This window comes from Oryctolagus cuniculus, chromosome 9 (genome assembly GCF_964237555.1).
Source record: "Oryctolagus cuniculus chromosome 9, mOryCun1.1, whole genome shotgun sequence".
Lineage (NCBI taxonomy): Eukaryota > Metazoa > Chordata > Mammalia > Lagomorpha > Leporidae > Oryctolagus > Oryctolagus cuniculus.
The window spans coordinates 80327317-80344747 of record NC_091440.1 but is presented as its reverse complement, the minus strand read 5'-3'; the positions used below and the strand labels follow the sequence as shown (position 1 = coordinate 80344747).

The window sequence follows — 17431 nt, the reverse complement described above, 5'->3', positions numbered from 1 at the left end:
AATATGCAAGAATACTCCTATAAACATTATTGACCTTAGAGAAATATGGTGAATTTATTTCATTTATTGATTTCATGGTACTTTTGCCTGAGAGAGTTGCCTTGGGTTTTAGTCCATTTTGCATTGATATAACAAAATACCTGACATTGTGAAATATTTTAAAAAGCTTATTGGTTCATGATTCTGGGAGTACAAGATCATGGTGCTAGAATCCCAGAGAGGGCCCTCTGACTGTGTCACACAAGAGTGGACTTGTGAAAAGAGATTCAGCCGCATGTAAAGGGGGCACATTTGGGAGCAAGAAGCAAGAGAGTGGGAAGGGGCTCAGGCTTTTGTAATAACCTATGTTCCCTTGGGAACTAATTTAGTCCCAAGAGACCTGGCCCATTCCTGAGAGCAACACTAATCCGATCATGGGAATGGAGCTTCTTAGATAGACTTACCATATACTAGGATCCCCACTTGAATTTCATTCTCAACCATGCCCCACTGGGGAACCAGCTTCCAGCACATGAATGTTTTGGGAACAGACCATTTACAAACCCTTTGTGCTCACCTACTCTAGTGATAGTTCTGGGTCTGGAACCAAAGAGTGCCTTAGGTAAGCGTGATGTGTGAGTGGGTGCATGAACAATTACAAAGGAAAATCCAGGAGGGAAATGTGACATGAGAAAAGAATTGTGGTGTTTTGATAATTCATATCAGTGAAATCTGCAGGGAAATAAATTCTGAGGTGGCTCTTTTGTGGAAAATATAAGTAGAGATCACACTGAATTTATCAATAAAAACCCATATCCCAAAGATCCTAGATCCCATGTGCTGGACATAGTTATAAAATTGCTGACTTGATTAGTTGAATAAAAAGTGGACTCCAGAGGGGTTTAGAGTAAATAAACTTGATCTGTCAAAAAGTAGTGTGAAGTAGACTATGTCTGCTAGACAGAGTAGTGCTTTAGTGGATTAGTCATATGTATTTTTAATCACTATGCCACCTAAGTGCTCTCAAGAAGAACTGTCTTCACCCAGGCCTTAAAAATATATTGATGACATAAACATCCTTGAGAAGTGGTTCAGATATCTTTCAGTAGGCTGAGATGTCAATGGGAAATTCTGCGGGGGAAAAGATCTCATAAACTCAGTGGGAATGGGAGCACCAAGATTCTCAAGCCAAGTTTGGTAGTTAATTGGAAAAGGCCAAGTGTTGTCATTTCTTTCATGAGAATCTGGGTTAATTGTCAATTGTTAGGATGTGACTTATAAATGTTTTTGAATATGTATAATTAATCATGGGATCTGAGGTTGGTAGCTTCCTCTGGTTCTTCTTGATATATTTAAATAAAAACTAAAACTTTTCTTAGGGATACTGAAGTGAGAACATGACTAGTTTTTATGAATGAGAATCACAATTCTTCCTTCCTTGATCCAAAAATCATCAACAAAATACCACCTAATCAAACAAGACAATGCCAGTTGTTAAATCAACAACAGGAGTCACTGTGCACTTACTCCCCATGCAAGATCTCTGTCCTTAATGTGTTGTACTATGTGAATTAATGGTATAACTAGTACTCAAACAGTATTTTATACTTGGGTTTCTGTGTGGGTGCAAACTGTTGAAATCTTTATTTAGTATATACTAAATTGATCTTCTGTATATAAAGATAATTGAAAATTAATCTTGATGAAGAATGGGATGGGAGAGGGAGTGGGAGATGGGATGGTTGCAGGTGGGAGGGTGGTTATGGTGGGAAAAAGCTGCTATAATCCAAAAGCTGTACTTTGGAAATTTATATTTATTAAATAAAAGTTAAAAAAAAAAACAAATAAGACGACACATCAGAAAGAGCGTTCACCTGGACCAAGTGGGATTTATCACAGGGATGCAGAAATGTTTCAACATACACAAATCAATACATGTGATACATCACATTAACAAATTGAAGAATAAAAATCATATTATAAACTCAATAGATGCAGAGGAAACATTTGACAAAATACAACATCCTTTCATGACAAAAAACCTTAGGCAAAGTGGGTACAGAGGAACAGGCCACAATACATTCAAGGCAATATATGACAACTCACATCCAGCATCATAATGAATGGGGAATAGCTAGAAACATTTCCATTAAAATCCAGAAGTAGACAAGGACGCCCACTCTCACTATTACTATTCAATAGAGTTTTTGAAGTTTTAGCCAGAGCCAATTAGACAGGAAAAAGAAATCAAAGGGATACAAATGGGAAAGGAAGAAGTCAAATTATCCCTGTTTGCAGATGATATGATCCTATATGTAGGGGTACCAAAGTACTCTACCAGGAGATTATTGGGAATCATAAGACAATTTAGCAAAGTTGCAGGATATAAAATTAACACTCACAATTCAGTAGCCTTTGTATACAGAGACAATGCCATGGCAAAGAAAAAACTTGTAAGATCAATCCCATTCACAATGGCTACAAAAATTTAAATACTTTAGGATAAATTTAACCAAGAATGGGTAATGAAAATTACAAAACATTAAAGAAATAAATAGAAGAAGATATAAAAAATGGGAAAATCTTTCATATTCATGAATTGGAAGAATCAATATAATTAAAATGTCCATATTAACCAAAGCAATATACAGATTCAATGTGATCCCAATCAAAATACCAAAGATGTTCTTCTCAGATCTGGAAAAAATGACTCTAAAATTCATATGGAAACACAAGAGACCCAGATAGCTAAAAACAATCCTAAACAACAAAAATAAACCTAGAGGCTTCATAGTACCTGATTTCAAGACATATTGCAGGAAAGTTTTAATCAACATAGCTTGATACTGGTACAAGAATGGACAATTGACCTATGGAACAGACTCGAGACCTCAGAAATTAATCCAGGTATCTAGAATCAACTAATCTTTGACAAATGAGCTAAAATCATTCCCTGGAAAAGAACATTTTCTTCAACAAATGAGGTTTGAAAAATTGGATATCTGCATGCAGAAGTATGAAACAATACCACTATATTACATCCTATTAAAAAATCAACTCACAATGGATCAGCAATCTGAATCTAAGACTTAAACCATCAAATTACTGTAGGGAAACATAGGAAAAACCACAGCAAGACACTGAAATAGACAAAGGCTTCTTGGATAAGACCCCAGCATCACAGGCAATAAAGGCAAAAATAGACAAATGGGATTACATCAAGCTGCGATCATTACACTCTTAAAAACTTTATATATAAAACACATAATGTTTGTTACCTTTTATAAATAAAAATATAAAAATTTTCTAAAGATTTTATATATACTGAGACCATGTAGTACTTGCATTTCTTTGCCTGGATTATTTTACCAAATTTCCTTGATAAATTGTGGCATATTACAGAATTTATCTTTTTCATGATGGATGGGATCACATATTATACAATATGTGATGTATGTATATATGTACCTCTCATTTTTGTTATTTGTTCACATGTGAATGGATACCTAGGTTGTTTTCATCTGTTAATCATTGTAAATAGACTTGAAGCAAGCACGAGAGTACAGATTTCTTCAACAAACTGTTTTAATTTCCCTTTGGTACACATTCAGCAATGGGACAGCTGGATCACATGCCAGTTACAGTTCTAGCTTTTCCAAGAACCTCCATACTGCTCCCCACAATAGCCGTAAACAATTTATACTTTTTAAAAATCATTTTTTAGGCCCAGTGCTGTGGCTTACTTGGCTAATCCTCTGCCTGTGGCACCGGCATCCCATATGGGCGCCGGGTTCTAGTCCCCGCTGCTCCTCTTCCAGTCCAGCTCTCTGCTGTGGCCCGGGAGGGCAGTGGAGGTTGGCCCAAGTGCTTGGGCCCTGCACCCACATGGGAGACCAGGAGGAGGCCCCTGGCCCCTGGCTTCGGATTGGCTCAGCGCCGGCCATGGCGGCCATTTGGGGAGTGAACCAATGGAAGGAAGACCTTTCTCTCTGTCTCTCTCTCTCTCTCTCTCACTGTCTGTAACTCTACCTATGAAATAAATAAATAAAAAATCTAAAAAAAATAAGTTTTTAAATATTTTGTTGGTTAACTTTACATTTCAGGTTATTGGCTGCTAAATATTAAGATGGAACCCAACGAAACTAGATGGGGAAAGAACGTCACTCAAAGCTCTTAAAGTCGGAGTTGGAAGCAGTAAGTGGCAAGGCTTAGGGTTCCCTCCTTTATTGGGAAGGATTGGCAATGCCTTGATTGTTAAGGAATGAGCATTCTAAGCGGCAGGAGTGTTCCAAACTGAGGAGAACGTGTGGATATTGGGTGGGAAGAGGGCTGGGACTGTGCGGAGCATCAGTTACTGTTTGTCTCCCCCACATTCAAACTCTGTTCTGTTTGAGCGGAGTCCTCCACAGTGGGATTCTTGCTGGCTGGGACGCCTCGCCAGATGAAATGGCCAGACTGTCCTTCCCTGGGATGCCTGAGGCTGGGACATGTTTCCTTTATGCAGGCTTGAACATTTGAACGTTCCTGGGAGTATAACATAAAGATAGAAATCCGCTGCGGAACGAGTTTAGGTGCCAGTTTGATGATGACACGGAATCTAGCAATGACAGCAGCAGCTCGGGTCATAATTCTGAGAACAAGGACCTGAAGTATCTGGTGGTGGCAACCTGGAGCCGTGATTATTGGTGGTGGTGACCAGTAACGGCGTTATAACAGAATGCCCTTGGTTTCCCCACTTTCACTCCACGCTGACCCTGGCCACTTCCTCAGTAGTCTGGATCCTCTGGCCTTCCTGTTGATTGAGCTAGAGACACAATGTTCTTCTGGAAAATGCCTTTTTCTGCTTCGTTAAATTAGTGGTATTTGGTCTCCCTTGCTTGTAACCAGGAGTCTTGACCTTTACCTGACTGATTCATGGATAACATTTGATTTCTATGTAGAGTGAGCCACACAAAAACAGAGGGCGACAAGAAAAACAGTGATGATTTGTTTTTAGGAATGATTGATTTTTTTAATATTCATCTACTTTTTCACAGCAAAAAGGAAAAAAAATAGAAAAGTAGAATCTTCCAGCAATTGAAAATTAAACCCATATTTATGGGCAAAAGAGGATATTGTATTTCTCTTGCACTTCTGTGTCTGAAGTTCTATCTTTCATCTCTGGCCTCCAGTTCGAGGCCTTTGCCCTTCCTGTCACCTTCTAATTTCACTGCTGGGTGGAACTGTCCCGCGAGGGGCAGAAAAAGAGTGCTTCAGAGCCTGCACTTGAAGTGGGTAGAGACAAGGGCATTATTGTCCTCTGACTTTCGGGAGAAATAGCAGGCTTTTCAACTGTGAGGATTAATCTCTTCCTGGCGTTTGCTTGCATCTTAAAATACTGAAATAATTTCTATCACCTTGTTAACTTCAAGTCTCATTTTAGAAAGTCCGCTTTTGTTATTCAAGCTTTCAGAGGCTCCTGACACAGGCCTGATGGCCAGGAGGGAAAAACACCCCTCTACAAAACTCCCCTTTGCACACATCACAAAGGGAAGAAGCAGTCCTTTGTCCAGTGGACAGCACACCGGCTTCCCGGTGCTCTCCAGTCAGAATTGCTAAGCACCCAGAATCTGCTTCTTATGGAATGTGTTGGCTTCTGTTTTGACTTTGGTGAAGATCTTCACAGAATCTGGCAGCCTGAAAGCAATTCACAGCTCAGCTTCTGACAACAAAAATATCCTTTGGGCAGGACTAGAGAAGGTCAGAGCATCACTGCATTGCCCCCCGAGGCTCCCATCCAGTGCCGGGTACCTGGGTGGGCTTGTTTATTTTGAAGAAAATGAAACAGATAAAATAGCGGGAGTTCTTTAATCCAATTACACTGTGTGTGTCTAGGATGGGGAGTGGTGCAAAGACAAATCTATTTTGTTGGAAAACCCAAGCCATGACATCTCAAGGGTGGCAAAATAAGAAACAGCTTACATCAGATTTCTAAATATACAACATTGTGCAATAGCTTCTCGGAGAAAACGTAGGGAGGTTGACAAGACAAAATAATGACTTTTAGTCACTGGAAGGCATCCATATCCAACAGCCTGTCAGGAGGAGAGACAGGTGGGCCTGACTCGCCACCTGGGCTGGGGGCTGGTGCAGAGCTTTCATTAAAAGCACTGCAGAGGGTAGAGAAGAGGAAAACCCAGTGGGTGCAGTGGGACAGCTGGGCCATTTGGCCAGTACAAAGCAGTATTTTCTCCAAAATAAGCCCACATCATGTAGAACCCTGTTTTAAAAAACATCTTGTACACTAGAGAAACATATGCTGGGATTTATAAATATATGTTATATGTCTGTGTGTCTTCGTTGCCAGTATCTAGAATTTGTGATCTGGGGATATGGTTATTTAGGCAATGGTATGGAAAAGAGAATCTAAGTGACATTTTAGAACATCGTCAAGGAAAAAGGAGGATGTTGATGTAAGTGGCTCTGTAGCCATATCGCTGTGTCACTCAGACTCTCCCAACTACAAAACGCTAACCCTGGCCAGGATATATGCTACTAAGGGAAGTCAGGGTTCACGGAGGTAATATGATTGTGAGGTTCCACAGCTGGTTGTGGCAGAGTTAAACCTGCAATCAAAGTCATCTCATTCTCAGTCCTTTACTCTTATTAATTGGAACATAGCTTCCTACTTATGTTAATTTCCCCCTGCAAGAAATTACTGCAATCCTAGTGGGTGAAAACCATACACAATAATCATTTTGCTGATCTGGAGCTCAGAAGTCCAAAATCCTTCTTGCAGGGCTAAAGACAAGATGTCATGTGGGCTCGTTCATCCTGAGGCTCGGCAGGGGCATTTGTTGCTGTGCCTTTTCCAGTGCCCCGAGGACACCTGCTTTTCTTGGCTCGCGGTCACGGTCACTTCCTCGCTCCACTCCAACTTCTTGCTTTTATCACCTGTCTTCTTCTACTTACTCTAATCCTCCTGATTCCCTCTTTGTAAAATTTTTATTTATTTATTTTGAGAGGGAGGGAGGAAGAAGGAGAAAGAGGTGGTGGTGGAGGAGGAACAGGTGGAGGAGGAGAGGAAGAGAGAAAAGGAGAGAGATACATCTTTCATCCATTGGTTTACTCCTCAAATGTCTAAAATGGCCAGGTCAAACCAGGGAACTTGGAATACAAGCTGGGTCTCCCATGAGGGTGGCAGTGACTCACCTACCTGAGGCATTACCTGCTGCTTCCCAGGGTGCGCATCACCAAAAAGGATGCTGGACTCAGGAGTGGAGCCAGGACTTGAACCCAGACACTCCTATCTTGCATTTGTCATTAACTGGTGTGCCTCCCTCTTAAGAGTAGCCCTCTGAGGGGCCGGTGTTGTGGCTCACTAGGTTAATCCTCTGCCTGCAGCACCGGCATCCCATATGGGCACCAGTTCCAGTCCCAGCTGCTCCTCTTCCAATCCAGCTCTCTGCTGTGGCCTGGGAAAGCAGTGGAGGATGGCCCAAGTGCTTGGTCCCCTGCACCCGCATGGGAGACCACGAAGAAGCATCTGGCTCCTGGCTTCGGATCAGCACAGCTCCGGCCATTGTGGCCATCTGGGGAGTGAACCAACAGAAGAAAGATCTTTCTCTCTGTCTCTCCCTCTCACTGTCTGTAACTCTGCCTCTCAAATAAATAAAATCTTTAAAAAAGAAAAAAGTAGCCCTCTGATAACATTAGCCCCCACCAGATAATCCAGATAATTCCCCATCTCCAAATGCTTAATCACTCCCTTTTCCTGTGTAAAGTACTATATTCATAGTTTCCAAGGAGTAAGGCATGGACATCTCTAGGGGCCATTGTTCTACCTGCCACATCCCTCCACCTTTCTGTGTCACTTCCTGAAGTCCTCTGAAACCAAACAAAGTAGAAGGCAGAAGAAGGTCCAAACCACGCAGTCACACGTAGGGAAAACGAGGCAGTTCTCTTCACTTGACCCAGCACTTTACCTCTCTCTCAGTTCCCCTGACCCCTGGATGAGTGAAGGGGCCCTTGTTTTATAGTTCAGCAAAAGAGTTGATGAGCTTTTTTCAGTGAAAAGATGGGTTCTTTTTTTTTTTTTTGACAGGCAGAGTGGACAGTGAGAGAGAGAGAGAGACAGAGAGAAAGGTATTCCTTTGCTGTTGGTTCACCCTCCAATGGCCGCTGCACTGCGCTGATCCGAAGGCAGGAGCCAGGTGCTTCTCCTGGTCTCCCATGGGGTGCAGGGCCCAAGGACTTGGGCCATCCTCCACTGCCTTCCCAGGCCACAGCAGAGAGCTGGCCTGGAAGAGGGGCAACCAGGACAGAATCCGGCGCCCTAACCAGGACTAGAACCCGGTGTGCTGGCGCCGCAAGGTGGAGGATTAGCCTAGTGAGCCACGGCGGCTTGCACCCAGCAGTGTTCATCACAGTACTTCCCAGTCCTTTGGTTCCTAATTTTCTTTGTTAACATTCATTGCACGTGCTTTCATTTGTTCCTTCATTCACTTTTTTCCCCTTCTATCTCTGTGGCAAGAGATAAGAGACCATTTGCCTAATACCTGCTTGTTTGTTTGACTTTGTGTCCTTGGGCTGTGCCAATAGGCATAGTGCATGGCAAAGAGAATTCATTCAGAATCTGAAACATGCTCTGTAAGAGGCTGAATCCCAGCAGTGGGGTGGCTCTCACCAAAGGCAGCAGAGTGAGGAGGCTTTATGAGAGAGGGAAGGTCGTCGCCTTCCAGCGCGCAGTCATTTCTGTGCTAGACACACACAGGCTAAGTGTGTCTGTCTTCAGATTGCATTCCTGGGAAATGATTGGAAGAGGGTGCAAAAATATTTACAACTTATCTGACCTTCCCCAATCTCCAAATATTCTGAATACCTGGCATTACATTTTATTAAAAACAAATATAATAGGCACTCAATAAATGTTTGCCGAGTGTTAAGTGAATGAATGAATCATTGGTTGATTGCTTCCACCTGAAAAATAAATGAAGTGTGTTCAATTCGAGCTTGTTTGCTTTATCTATAGTCAGTGCTTGCTGAAAGAGCCATTTAACTTCTAAAGGTAGGCCAAACAAGCCTAAACCTATGACTAGAAGGGGCTAGATTTGATTTGCTTAGGAGACAAAAGTGAAAGAAATAGTTTCTCTAAACTAGGTAGGGTCTTCAGGAATGTGTGAAAATAGTAGCCAAGAAGTTCCCTTTTCTAGTGCCTCAGTGACAAACCTCGGGCTTGTCTGCTTCTTACGTGGTTGGGGGGCAGGGGAGGTTGTCAGTTCTGGAGGAAATTGTGGAGACCAAGAACAATCATCAAGTCAGAGCCGATAAACCTTTGAGCACCCACCAGGTCCTGGGCCTTATTTCATGCAGTGCTCTCGACAGGGCAGTGCAACAAGTATTTCTCCTAATTTATAGATCTGAGAAACTTTGAGGAAGGTTAAGTGACCTGACCAAATGGAAGATCTGAATATTCCGAAGCCCTTGTTTTTCAGCTCTAAATCCTCTGCTATATTGACTTCATTTTGACCTGTTCATGTACTGGGACTTTCTATGAGGTAAAGGACAGAGAAAATATCCAGGAAGTGTCTGAGAAGGAGGGAAGCCATAAATTTGACACATCTGCAAAAGAAAGTTTTAGGGCAAGAAAATGACAGACAACAGAGTGAACTGTTGACTTTGCAAAGGAAGGTGAGAGTGGAGACTCCCGATGCTGGTGCCATGAATCTCAGCTCTGTCATTTATTTGCTGTGATACTTTCAACAAGACCTTCATTCTCCTTCACTTCATCTGTGCATGTTCCAGATGATGGCTGAATGATGACACCTGTTTTCAAGGTCGTGTTGTTGTCACGAAGGTAGATTGATGAGTCATGGGACATGCTTAGCATAGTTCACGGCACACGGGAAGTGCGCCAGTAAGAATTAGTAGTAATTATTGGGGTATGTCAAAGCCTTTTGAAAACTCTTATTCGTGTTAATACAGTTAGTCTTCCTTTGAGTCTCCTCCCTGTTTAAATTGTCGGAGATTCTGAAGTTTCAGATTATTATTTTGGGGGATGAATAGACTTGTCTGTCAAAATCTAACACTTTTGGATATAAAAATTTCCACTTCCATTCTAATTTCTCTATAAAACTTTAATGTTCTTGATCCTTTTGTGTCACATTTTCAAAGCATCCCACTTTGGGTATAACTTTAATTTCCATGCCATCACCCTCTTTGGCACCACTCATTAAGAGAGAAGTTGTGTGCTAATCATGATGAGTCCATAATAAAACCAGCTATAACTACAAAATGTTTCATTCCAGCACAACCAACTGAGCCCTGCTTAATTGTTAGCAGACCCGACCGTGATGAAGTAGAGGCAGCACGGCCATCACACTGGCCAGCTGCCAAGTGGTTCGGGTTCTCAGCCTGGCAGGACCACTCACTAGCTGAGGATCCGTGATTCAAAGAAAGCTGTGACTCTGAGTGGGAATGACTCAATCCATGAGGAAATATGGATGTGTGCCTAGAAAATGTCCTTCCAGAGGGTAAGCCTGAATAAAATCCTTTGATTAAAAAAAATGGAAGTAGATGAGGCAATTTGTTTGTCGAGATCTTGTGTCCCGCTTGTTTTTAACACTGTATTTTCAGGTTTATTCCCTTCCAACCATTTCTCCTGCTTTGTGTCAACCCATGGTAGGATGTGAACTGTGCAGATGAGATCTTGCTTTTCCTTTTATTTCATCCAGTGCATGGAGCAAGGGTCTTGAGAGCCCACTTGTGCTCTCAGTATAGAAAACATAGCAGAGGATTATCGCTTTGCCAAGTCTTCTAAGAGGCCACAAGGTGGGGATGTTACTCCATAAACTTAAATCTTTCATGCATTCTACAAGTCCTGAGTGCCTACTATGTGCCTGCCATTGTGGCAGGCTTTAGGATTACAGTAATGAATAAAACAAACCACGCTAATAGAGTGTACAGGGAGAAGGCTCCTGTTTGAAGATGGATTTGGTGCTCTTAGTACCGTGATGACCCAAGTAAAAGGAGCCATAGGAATGCAGTTTGAAGAGCACTTGTGTAGAGCTCATGGAAGGCTCCCTGGAGGAAGCAATATCTAAGCTGAGTAAGCATTACGTAGGAGCAGAGTTATAATCTAGGCAGAAAAAATGGCATGGCCGGAGACCCAGCAGGAAAAGCAAACTTGGTTCTTTTATTGTTAAATTTTTCATTTAACCTTGACGAGGTACTTGAGTAGAGAGCAGCGAGAGAGATGAGGCTGGGACAGACCAAGACAGTACTTGCAGGCTACACACAATCCTCACCATAATGGGAAGGTGGTTCCTCTGACAGGGATGGGGAACGTCTGGTCCATAGGCAGTGTAAGGTTCGTGAGATCATTTTGTCTGACCCTAGCAAGGTAACAGAAGTTGACACTCAAAATTCAATAGATCTGTGTCAAGCTAATTTTTAAGTTGATAAATTTGTATGGCCCACAAAAGATGTCATAAATATTCAAATGCTCCTTGACACCACCCCTGCTTTCTCCCACTTCCTTACCTGACCTGTCAGGTCTCAGGGCACGTGGTGCCCTCTAGGAATTGACCTCTGACCCATCCAGGCCAGGGTGAGAGCTTCTCCCTTGTGGACACCATTGCATACTGCATTGGTCACACATGGAGCATTGTGGTTAACAGACAGGGCAGAGACTCAGCAGACCAAGACATAGGTTGAGTCCTGCCTCCCTTGCTTTCTAGCGCAGGGACTTCAGGCACGTTCCTCATCTTGTTTCCTGAGGCTAATAATGCAGCCTTCTCAGAGGGTTTGTGAAACAACCTGTCAGTGCCTAGTGTATGGCCTGGTACATAGTATGTGTTTAATAAATATTGTTTTCTGACTTCAGTTATTGTGAATGTGAGCTTCTGAGGGGCATTGTTCTAGATTGTAGTTTCTTGGTCAATTGTTTCGTTTGCCTGTTACATCCCAGGCTTCCTGAGAACAGAAACTCTATTTTATTTTACCCCAGTGCCTACTAGCTTACTAGCTGTTATTACAGCTCCAACTCCTACCACCAGGCCTGGAGCAAGGGAAGTTCTCGATCAATAGTTACCCACTGGATAGGCCTATTCACTGTGCTCATCAAGATGACACTGGACCACATTTCCAACTACTAACTCCAAGGTTATACAGTGGAAATTCTGCATGGGAAGGCTTCTCTGTGATCTGCCCTGGGAAATTAGCAGGTGGACTCTCCCTAGGGCAGAAAGCATGCCTGATTTAGGGCTTTACATAAATATTTATTTTTCCAAGTTATTGTTGATCATTATTTTCATCAATTTGTTGTTTTCAGAATTTAATGAACAGTTTTATAAAACTCATTTACCTTAAAAACTCAATGAAAGAATTCACATTTTTATCTTTAGCCCTTTACAAAAATATCAGTATTATATAAATTTATTTTTACTTGAATTTTAAATTTGGCTATAGTTTACTTAGTATAATCAGTTAAGCCTTGGGTTCATTATAGAATTTCTGGCATGAGAATGTGCTAAGCTGACCTCTGAAAAGGTACACATTTCTTGGTAGTTGAAAGAGCAATGGATTGTAAATTTATAAATTAGATTCTACTCTTGGGTTTGCCTTAACTAAGCTTTGTAACATTGGATAGTCAATTTTCCTTTTATGAACTGCTATTTTATTTCTGAGCCTGGCTAGATTGAGCTAGATTTCAGGGAAGGTTCTCTTTGAGCACCCAAATCCCACAGTTTGCTTTGTTTCTGTTCAGATGCTGAATGAATGAGCTTCTAGCAAAATGGACTGATACACATACAGATGCAGTAGATGACAATCAGGTATTTCCCTTCACTATAGCACTTACTGCTTTTCTGGGGAGGAGGCAAGTTAATAGGTAAAACATAATATTCATTGAGAGTTTTACTAAGTTAGCATATGTGCTTGACATGAATTCATCAGTGCCCATAAAATAAATATTAGCCACATTTTACCTTTGGGGAGGCCCAAGTTCAGAGAGGCTGAATGAGGCCTCCAAGGTCATGCATCATTAAGTAGCAGAGGCTGTTTCGAGTTCACTCGCTCTTAACCAGTATGTTGTATTTGCTTCTCAGAAAGGGCATAGTATTTCTCAGGCCCTGTGGTAGGCAATTCAAGGCTTTTTTTTTTTTTTTTTTTTTTTTTTAACTAAATGTTCCCAATGCTTCAGTGGAATAATTCTAATTGATGTTATGCATTTTTTTTCTAAGAGGAACAGAAATGATGGGACCAAGAGGTGTTAGAGAGGAAGAGGGTCCACAGACATAAATAAGAAGAACTGAGGCTTTGATATGGAAGCTGGATAAGAAATATAAATGTCACGGAAAGGCCATAGCTTTCCTCTGACTTACATGGTTTGCTGCAACCTGCAAAACCATCTACTACTTTGCTGTATATATAGATAAGTTATTAACTTCTGTTAGGCTTAGTTTTTTTAATTGATAAAATGAGCATAACTCCTATCTTGTTGAAAAATTTTTTGACATCTTATGCATAATTTATGTTTTCCGTAAAGTTTCTGAAGGTCCCTCATAAGCAAAACATCTTGAATCATGCCTAGACTATAGAAGATGTAAAATAAATAGTAACTAAATTACTTTTATTATTGTTATATATTATTATTGTTTCCTTTATAATACATACCCTTTACTTGAAAGGTAGAGTGAGAGAGGAAGACAAAGACAGAAAGTTAGAGATAGAGAGAGAGAGAAATCTTCAAAATGCTGGTTCACTCCCTAAGAGACCACAGTGGCCTGGGCTGGTCCAGGCCAAAGCCAGGAACTCAGAACTTCTTCCAGGTCTCCTACATGACAGGGGCCAAGTACTTGGGCCATCATCTACTTGGGCCATCATCTACTGCATTCCCAGGTACATTAGGAAGGAGTGGGTAGGAACTGGAGTAGTCATACCTTGAACTTTCACTCAGATATGGGATGCCAGTGTCAGAGCAGCCGTTTAACCTACTAGGAATTGGTAGAAAATAAAAGATTGAAATATAGCCCCTGTCTTCAAGAATCTCAGGGTTATATTGTATTAGGCCTGTGAGATTTTGTTAAGTTATTAACTTCTACTAGGCTTAGTTTTTTCATTGCTAAAATGAGCATAACTCCTACCTTGTTGGGCTATTATGATTACAAGGGACAATATAGGAGGATGCATCAAAGAGTTTATGGAAAATTGAGATTAAAAGCCAAGTTTGCTTTGGTGCAAATATTTTAGTGGCAGGTATTGTGGTACAATGGGTTAAGCTGCCATTTGGGTGCCCACATCCCATATGAGAATGCCAGTTTGAGTCCTGGCTATTCTGCGGTTTCAATATGAGTTCCCTCTAATGCACCTGGGAGACAGCAGGTGATGGCCCAAGTACTTAAATTCAGTCCCTGCCATCCATGTGAGATACCCAGATGGATTTCTTAGCTCCTACCCTGGCTGTTGTGGGCATTTAGGGTATGAATAGTAGATGAAAGATCTCTCTCTGTCTCTTGGTGTCTGTGTGTGTGTGTGCCTCCATCTATCACCATGTCTTTCAAATAAAAAAGTTTTTTGACATCTATGCATAATTTGTATGTTTTCCATAAAGTTTCTAAATACCTCTCATATGCAAAACATCTGGAATCATCATTCCTAGACTATAGAAGATGTACAATAAATAGTAACTAAATCGCTTTTACTATTGTTATATATTATTATTGTTTCCTTTCCTATTCGATTTTAAGTTCCTTCATATAAAAATTTTGTCTTGTCATTATACTGTCATATAGCAAGCATGCAGAAATGTTTTTAAAGGAAAGAATTAAAAATGATGTCCTGTAGTTAAAAATCCTTATTGTCTGGATTAGTTGCAAGAGACCTATTAGGATTTTGATGATACTTAACCAAAACTTAAAGTTCCCAAAATAACTCTTAGGTTCATCTGTGTACTTCCTTGTAAAATCTAGTTTTAGGGAAAAAAAGCAAAAAAAAAAAAGCAAAAAAAAAAAACCCCAACTATGCTAAGTCAGTTAACAAGAGCGCCCCCTCCTGGATACCTGATAAGATTTTCTCATCTTTGTTACCCCCATCCCCCATGGTGACATCTGATTACTCTGGTTTTTTGTTAACAGCAGTTCTGTTGGGTCAGTTTAACAAGAATCCCATTATACCTAATGTTTCCTCTTAGTAATTTTCCATCCACTGACCTCACCCTGCTCCTTGGCTATCAACTCCTGCTTGCCCATGGTACATTCAGAGTTGAGCCTAATATCTCTCCCTCACTGCCCCTATTGTGAATGAAGTTTTCCCCACTGTGCTTCAACATATATTGAATCATTTTTCCTTAATAATGAGAACCACCGTGCAGAATGGAAATTGTGTAAATGGATATACAAAGGAGTGTGTGTGAGGCTATGAGACACAGAGGAGAAAAACTGTAAGGATTCGGTGGTGGGCTAAATAGTAAAGGCAGAAGAGAGAAGTGATCCATGGGTAGCTGAGTTTTCAGTCTTCGTGGGTAGGTCAGGAAGAATGTGAGAGGAGCAGGTGTAAGTGTTGAGAATGTTTGGATAGTTCAGTATGGGACATGTGGAGTGTGGTAGGCAGCTAGGTACATGGGTCTGAATATCCAGGATCTCAGGGACTCAGAGTGGACACCAAAGCTTAGAGCCCTAGGCAAGTGCACTGAAGTAGATACTCTGAAACCCTGCTGGGGAACTTTCTCTAATTTCTGTACTGTGGGGACCCGGTAGCCATCAGTTTATCCATCCCCTGATTTCTTCCACTAGTGACCATTTCCTTTTCTATTTTATTTTATTGGTTGGCCTTTCCTACTTTTCTCAATTCCATATTGCATTTTAATGTTGGTTATTAAATTTTCAAAGGGAAAGAAAAGTAATTGTGGAAATTTCAGATATGCAGAGAAGGGGATAAGTGAGTGAGGTTTTGGAAACTTTTACATGATTTTTTTGGTCCTCATTCAATCATAAGCTTTTGGTATGTCATGTGAAAACCCTAGGCTGTATTTTAGCATAATGCCCTACAAATTTCCTTCCATCCTAAAGGCATGAGGTGTAGTTTTCTATTTTAATACTGAAATTCAATTCTCCTTGTCTTCGGAAGCACATTGTTCTAGAAAAAAATGGCAAAATGGAAAATAAAATCTCTTCTGAGAACTTATGAATTTCAGCGATTTGGTACAATAGAACAGTTAAATGACTGCTATTATAAATAGAGTTCTGCGTACTTGTATAATGTTCTTAAAGATTGTATCATTTCCTTGCCCTTTTCCTGAAGCAAAATAGGTTGGCTAATTTTATCCACTGTCCTGAGAACCCCAGTGTCACTTTGAAGCAAACAGCTTTGTGCTTGGAGGCTTTGCTCAGGACCTACTCTTCTCTATCTGGTCTCCAACTTACTGCTATGTTGGATGTTTTGGGTCAAGTGGCCAATTATAAAGCCTCAAAGTCTTAAGAGGAAAAAGAAACAACTTCTCACAGTTAAAGTTTCACTAATTCTTTTTTTATTGCTTCCTCACACCTACAAAGAAGAAAGAAAGAAAATGAACACAAACATTAAATCAATGATATTGACATTTTGGAACTTTCTGTACTAGAATCTTATTGTTGCCAAACTAAGTTACCACAAGTGTAGAGGTTTAAAACAACACCTCTGCTACGCTACAGTGCTGGAGCTGAGAAGTCGAAGTTCACTTTGAACAAGCTAATGTTAAGGTGCTGTTGGACTGTGCTTTCCCTCAGAGGTTTCGGAGAGAATCTGTGTGCCTGCCTTTCCCAGCTTCTAGAGATGGCCTGCAGTCCTGGGCTTGTGCTCCCTCCTATCTTCAGAGCCAGCTGCAGTCTTTTTCTCGTGGAATCACTCCATCACTGACTCTCTTTTCTCTTCCTTCTTCAACTTTTTAAAAATGAAACTTCACTTTATAAATTGAAATGCAGAGCTACAAAGAGAGAGGGACATACTCCACACACACACACACACACACACACACACACACATCTTGCATCTTCTGGTTCTCTCCCCAAATGCCCAGAACAGTTGGGATTGGGCCAGACCAATGCCAGGAGCCAGGAACACTATCCCATGAGTCTCCAACATGGATGACAGGAACCAAGTATACGAGTCAATATCTGCCCCTTTTCAGGCACATTAGCAGGAACCTAAGGAAGAACTCAATCCTAGGCACATTGATACGGATTTTGGACATGTCTAGCAGTATCTTAACCTGTTGTACCACTATGTCCTCTGCTCCCTCCTCTTCACTTCTAAGGGACCATGTTATTACAATGCACCTGCTTGGATAAACCCAACTCAGGATAAGTTGATTAGAAAACTTAATTTCTTCTGCTGCTTTATGCCACTTTTTCACACAACTCAATATATTCACAGGTTCTGGAGATTAGGATGTTGACATCTTTGGGAGAGGATATTATTCTGCCAACCACAAGTCTTA

General features: G+C 41.1%; 1 long non-coding RNA gene across 1 annotated transcript; it reads left to right on the top strand.

The window, feature by feature from the left end:
* The first annotated feature begins 4082 nt into the window (after positions 1–4082).
* LOC138843825 (uncharacterized) lies at positions 4083–12848 on the top strand. Its single transcript, XR_011378840.1, has 3 exons — positions 4083–4173; positions 10266–10490; positions 12725–12848. It is a non-coding gene; the product is annotated as an uncharacterized lncRNA (long non-coding RNA).
* Positions 12849–17431: the final 4583 nt, after the last annotated feature.